General features: G+C 36.7%; 1 long non-coding RNA gene across 1 annotated transcript; it reads right to left on the bottom strand.

Annotated features, from left to right (window-relative positions):
- Nucleotides 1–4,783: 4,783 nt before the first annotated feature.
- On the bottom strand, nt 4,784–6,179 carry LOC133708048 (uncharacterized). The gene is made up of 2 exons (XR_009845538.1): nt 5,990–6,179; nt 4,784–5,174 (listed from the first exon to the last, which is right to left on the bottom strand). It is a non-coding gene; the product is annotated as an uncharacterized LOC133708048 (long non-coding RNA).
- Between the last annotated feature and the right edge of the window lie 679 nt (nt 6,180–6,858).

The following is a 6,858-nucleotide window of genomic DNA, read 5'->3' as shown; positions in this document are numbered from 1 at the left end:
AGATGGAACGACATGCTAGCATGGTAATATTATCACAACAAGAATGGCATATGAAAAATCATACGAAAACCGAAAATTAGTGAAGCTTCCCCAAAATCTCGCAAACAAGGCACGAGTACGGTTAGGCTAGGAACCGTACTCAGAAAATAGCCTAACCGTACTCAGAAAATCTCAAGTAAAACCATTCTCAAGACATAGCAAACAATAGTGCCATTAATAAATAAAACACGATTTTCCAAATCATTAAATAGTGAAACACGATGGGATACGAATTATAAGACTCACAATTCTATTTTGACAACATAGGGGAAATGACAATGACGCCTAAGGATTTCATTGCAATAACTAGAGTTCCGGTTAGTGGAAAACCACTTATGTATGACATGAAGGCACACACTAAGAAGGCACAGCTTTTGTAGTATTTTGAAAAAGGATTTACCGACCTTGCAAAGCAATTTGTTACGTATACTAAGGTACTCGATGCTCATTATGACTAGGATCTGAAAACCCCGGTTGAGGAGGACAGGCTGGTTCGACTATTCCTTTTGTGTTTGTTAGGATTAACTCTATTTGATGGAAGGACAAACACTATTAATCTTTGGTTTCTTCCCTGTTTGAAAGAAATTAATGAAATTGGGACCTACAATTGGGGTGAAACAGCACTCTCTCTATCTCCACATGGGCTCACTAAGTCACGCAAAGTCCAAGAGCATTATTGGATTTTGGCAAGCTTGGGAGGTATCTCCTCATTCTAAAAGTAGTTAAATTTGTATCATAAACTAGACTAAATTAGTATGGGTGTATACAACTGTAGAGATTATGCCATTGTTTTGGCGTACATGGTAATCATATATGTTGACCATGGCATGTACGTGACTGTTGTCATTGACACCTATGTTGCAGATATGAGCTTGCGAGTACTTGAAACCTATGACTCTATTACATTCGTTGGGCGGAGATGACCGCTGGCCTTGCGTAACACGTTGGTTTGGTGCAAATGATTGCCGAGGGTGCACTCACAGTTTAGAGGATTTTTGGGTCACACTTGAGAAACTCACTACCTATTAGGTATAGCAATACAAACATGTTTGAGAGTTTTACCATCTTATGTAATAGTGTGGCAGTTGAGGTTTACTGCATTTATAGATTATGAGAGACTTATGAGGGACTAACGACGAATCTATGTCGTATTATATCCAACTAAGCATCCACCAACGAAACGAATGATTTTATTCAACGAGCGAGCTGGTTATGGTTGGTACTTGAGGGGAAGAATTTCTGTTCAGAGCCTGAACACCAGTTCTTCTTTTATACCAAGACTACCACCTAGATCAATGTTGTGTGATTATCGCCTCCTTCCTGACGCGATACAACTTAGTCTAATTGGTTGGGATGCTAATCAGTTTGTTATGGATGAGAGTGCCGACTATGATTAATACCAAAGGTACTAATTGGTGTATAGGGACCGTACCATTACTAGAAATGAGGTTCGTATCTATATATATTCACAATAATGACATGCTATCTGATAATCTGTATTAATTTGTGTGCTAACATGGTCACTGTAACTAAGTAGGTCCAAAACCAAGAACGCCACCCCAATTAAGAATCGATGGAGAACTGTAACCATTTCCTTCCTCCTGAAGATGGAAGATCAGATGTCATCGGTAGCATTACAATGCCTCAACGTACCCCTACTCTTCCCTTGCCATCATCTGCTAAATATGTAAGTCGCTTTCACATTAATACATTTACTGGCTTTAGTAAAATAAACAGTTACAACAAAACCACACATATTTGCCTTATTTTAATCTATTCCATTTTCAAGTTTGGGCGGTAGACTTTAAAATTCAATAACTTGACAATCACATTATGTAGTGTCAGTTGTGTTTGCTAATGACCTAATATGTACGTATTGAATCACCCATACTCAATACAGGTGCATACATCACAAACATTAGAGTTGTTTGACTTAATAGCCTGTTAAACATCCATAATTTTCAAGTTGTGTATGGATGGCAATTGCGAGTACCAAAGAAGGCGAGCTTTGGAGGTGAATAATGAAATCACATCAACCGTTTATTAGATTACCTCTTTTTTATTTTACACCACTATACTGCAACATTGATGTATACTTAATTTGTTTTCAGGCGGAATTTGTTGCCAGCAATCCTCTTCCTCCTGAGCATGGGTGTACTGGTGGTTCGGCAGTTTTTTTTTATACCCCCTTCAGGTATATGAACATGTTTCTTGCCGATAACATGTAATTATTATTTATCCTCCATTTTATATGAGTTAAAATATTTTGATGATTATAACCAAAATATGATATATTATTGTCCACATGTATATTTCATCAATCTTATTGCATACAGACTTTTGTTTCCAGGCCGATTATGATGATGATATTGGTAATGTGCATGCAACTAACACTGAGTTTGTGAGAATGATGATGCGGAGATAAGTCTCCACCAACAGCACTCAACCTTGCAAAAAACTCTGGAGGGGTCGGTGATGCATAGTGGTAGTTTTTGGACACGTATGGTAGTACTACCTTTACCTTCCTTTTAACCAAGTATTCACCGTTACATATTGAAGCGTAAATTATCTCGGTCTTTTTTTAATAAAGTATGATATGCTCTTAAGGGAAGGCTCATCTGTTACTTTTTGGCAAGTTGCATTTGTAATTTGAACTTCCAATGGTCTGTTCGCCAGTTGCCTGTTCAGGTTTCATCTAGTTATGGAAGTTTCATTTTGATACAGAACTTCAAATGGCCTGTTAGGCAGTTGCCTATTCAGATTATACCCTATTCTGCACTAGTGTTTAGACATAGTAGTTGCATTACTATTAATAGGAACTCTATAAGGCTTGATTATCCATTAATTTCCTATGCAAAAATATTGTTTCGACTGAAATTGAGAGTGATGGTAATCAGGGACGTAGCTAGGATTCGAAAATGGGGTGGGCTAAATTTATTGTGGCAATTCGCCCAAATTTTTTTTTTTTAATGTCTCTATAGCCAAACCTGCATAATATCAATAATCTCATCAACCAATTCCACCCATTCCCAATTATCAACAATTCAACATCAACCCATTCCCAATTATCATATCAACCCATTACCCATTCCCAATTATCAACATCAACCCATTCCCAATTCCCAATTACGACCTCAGTCACCTCCCATAAATACCAAACATCACGAATTCACGATTCAAACATCATCAGCATGGGTATACGGTGTTTACCTGAGAATCTAAGCATCAATTAACATCTTACACTAATTAATATCAACCTAACCGGCCAATAACCAACCCAAAGTCCCAAACAACGATTATATACATCAACTTCCATGAGTTACATCGCCTACACATACCACATGTCCACATCGACACATCGGCCAACTATCAAACAAACATCATCAATTCATCATCAATTCAGCATGAGTTATGGGTATTGCGCCGTATTGGACTATTGGAGTATTGGGTAATCACCAAACATCATGATTCAAAGTTTCAAACATCATCAATTCAGTTTACAAAGTTTACCTGAGAATCTGAGATTCAAGGACTGGAGCGGTGGAGCCTTCAAGGAATCGCATTGTCACAGAGAGCCAGAGATGCAGACTGCAGTGTCGCAGTGGAGGACTGGAGGTGGCTCGGTGGACGGTGGCAGAGGAGGTAGCTCATGCGGACTGAAAGGGGAAGTGAAGTGGCTCGATGGCTGGAGCCTGGAACTCTGGAAGAGTGGTTCAGAACCAAAATGGATCTGAACGAGAGACTGGAAGAATGGAAGGCAGAGCCAGCAAAGGATTAGTAATTTTTTTTTTTTTGGGTTATACCCCTACTTGGCAATTTTTGGCCCAAATTTTCCCCTGGGCTACAGCCCAAGTAGCCTTTGTAGTGGCTCCGTCCCTGATGGTAATATATATAATTTCTGCATATATGTTATTCATCTTCTTTTTCCATGCAATCCAATGTTGTGACTTAATAATCACACAAACAATTGTAACTATTTTTTCTATCTAGTTTGATACGCTAAGGACAAGCGCGCAATTTAACCTTACAAAATGTTGTTGTCAGTATAAAATAAGTAGGGATCGTTCTAGCCGGGGATTGAGGGTACACCTGTAATTGCATAAACAAATAAAGAATTAATATAAGTGTAAAGTATTATATTTAGAAAATGATATACAAAAGAAACAAGTAATCGAAAATGGGGGATTTAGAATTAAAATAAATAAAATAAAGAAAATGTAAAAACACATATACAAGGGTGGAACACAAGGAACAAAGATCAAAACCACAATCATATGAATGAAATCCAATTACAATTCCTATAGTTGATTTTCTATGTCATGAGAAGGAAGTTGACCATATGAAACGTTAGTAAGCAAACAATTTCCCATATTTTACTTTCCTTGAATGTTTAATCTAAGTGAAATCACCTAAATTAAACCTATTAAACATGCAATCATAGTCTAGAAAGCTAGCTACTCAAGAACACATTCAATGCATGAAGAACAAAGAAAGGATGTCAACCAAAGTGCACAACCTAGTATGAGAAAACTCATCTATTTGCAATCCTCAATTGATTTTGACTTTTGTCCAAAGCCTTTACTACTTATGATTTAGGGTCACAAAACTATTAGGTGAATTGTTAACCTAAATCTAGCTCCAATTACATGTATATATCCTAAGTTGGCCACCAAAGAACATAAACATGCAAAAGTTTTCTGTAATCCAAAATCAGTCAAGCAATCTCACATAAGCAACATAGAAATCAACACAAAGAAATTGCAACTTTATTTCAAAACATAGAGACGGGCTTTAAACTTTGCCCTTAACGTCATGTTAACTAGAATTCATAGCTCTACGAATCAAACAAAAGAAAACAAAAGAAAGTATGAAATACACCATGAAAGATGAATGACAAAGCCTTGAGACGAAGAACTTGAAGATCCTTGAAAGCAAGCAATCTTCTAGGGACGACACAAGGGTGGATGGCGGCTAGGATCTTGATGTATTGCATGGCTTCTTCTCCTCCTTGGTTGAGACACAGAGCTTCTGAAGACTAGTGATATGCTAAAAGTAGCACCCAATTTAACCCTGTAAAATATCATCGTTAGTATGTGGTAAATAGGGACCGTTGAAACCGGGGATTGAGGGTACACCTGTAATTGTAAAATAATAAAGAATTATTATAAGTATAATTTACAAAAATAAAACAAGAATATATACAAGTTAACGAAAAAGGGGATTTTAGGATAAAGTAATCTAAAATTGCAAAGAAATAAAACAAAAATATAAAATACATATACAAGATAGGGTGAACGTTAGGTACAAAGATTAAAACCAAATTCATATGATTGAATTCCATTAGAACTCCTATAGTTGATCATCTAAGTCATGAGAGAGAAGTTGACCATGTGAAACGTTAAAAGCAAACGATTTCTCATATTTTACTTTCCTTATTTAATTAGTCTAAGTGAAAGCACTTACATTAATCCTATCAAACATGCAATCAAAGTCTAAAAAGTTAGCTAATCAAGACATGTTCAATGCACTAAGCATAAAGCTAGAAAGGATGTCAACTTGAGTGCACAACCTAGTATGAAAAAATTCATCTACTTGCAATCCTCCTCAATTGATTTCGACTTTTGTCCAAAGCTAGCCTTCACTACTTATGATTTAGGTTCACAAAACTATTAGGTGAATTATTTACCTAAATCTAGCTCCAATTACATGCATATATCCTAAGTTGGCCACCAAAGAACATAAACATGCAAAAGTTTTCTGTAATCCAAAATAAATCAAGCAATCTCACAAAAGCAACTTAGAATCACAACTATAAGAATCAAAATTTTATTCAAACATAGAGATGGGCTTAAACTTTTCCCTTAACGTATATGTTAACTAGAATTCAAGTTCATACGAAATCAAAACAAAGAAAACCTAAAATAGGTTACAAGGAATAAGATGGAATTACACCGTGAATGGAGTGAATGGTAGGAGACTTGAGACATTGATTCTTGAATCTTGAAAGCAAGGCTTCAAAGCTCACGGCACAAGGTGGATGATGGCGGCTAGGAGGCTTCACGGCTTTTTCTTCTCTTCTTCTATTTGCTTGAAAACGCAGAGACTTGAAAACTAGAGAGTGGAGAGAGTTTATCGTTGGAATTTCTGAGGGGGAGAGGTGTGTGAGACGTCCAAATGATGGTGCTATATATAGGGAACGGCAAAGTAATCTCCAAGGCTTCATGAATCTTCTATTAATTTCCTAGGAATTATCTACTCATGCCACATAGCTTCAACTAATCAAATAATGCCACGTCAGCTCTGCTATGTCATCTAACCAATCAGAAGCCTCCAAAATTTAAGTGAATAAAGTCCATAATTCTCCAAAAAGATATTCTTGCCGAATTTATAAGGATTTATTCTGATTTTTCTCTCTAATTTTCGGCCAAGAAAGCTTTAGTGAAAGTAGGAATGAATCTGGACTTGTTTTGGACCTTTTCTTGTTGCACACACTTTGCAATCCCTTAAAACTCTCCACGGCGTCATTTATCCTCTAGATCCTTCCATTTTTGATGTCATCTTCATGATCTTCCATCCATTTTTCACGGCAAAAAGATTTTATTCTCCGAAATTTATTCTTTTCACGTCCAAAGAACCCTAAGTCAAGTAGGTTTATTCAATTGCCGAAAATCACAATTAATCTAGAAGGATCTTAAGTCTTCTTGCGTCTTCTTCAAGCCACGTGGTCTCCTAGTGCCTTAAGGATCACTCCTCATTTTTCGCCATTTTCCTTCATTTTTCCGATCATGCTTCCTAGTTGACTCAAGAGTCTTGCTTTGA

Source organism: Rosa rugosa, chromosome 5 (genome assembly GCF_958449725.1).
Source record: "Rosa rugosa chromosome 5, drRosRugo1.1, whole genome shotgun sequence".
Classification (NCBI taxonomy): Eukaryota; Viridiplantae; Streptophyta; class Magnoliopsida; order Rosales; family Rosaceae; genus Rosa; species Rosa rugosa.
The sequence above is the reverse complement of the archived record's forward strand: the minus strand, read 5'-3'. Positions and strand labels throughout refer to the sequence as shown.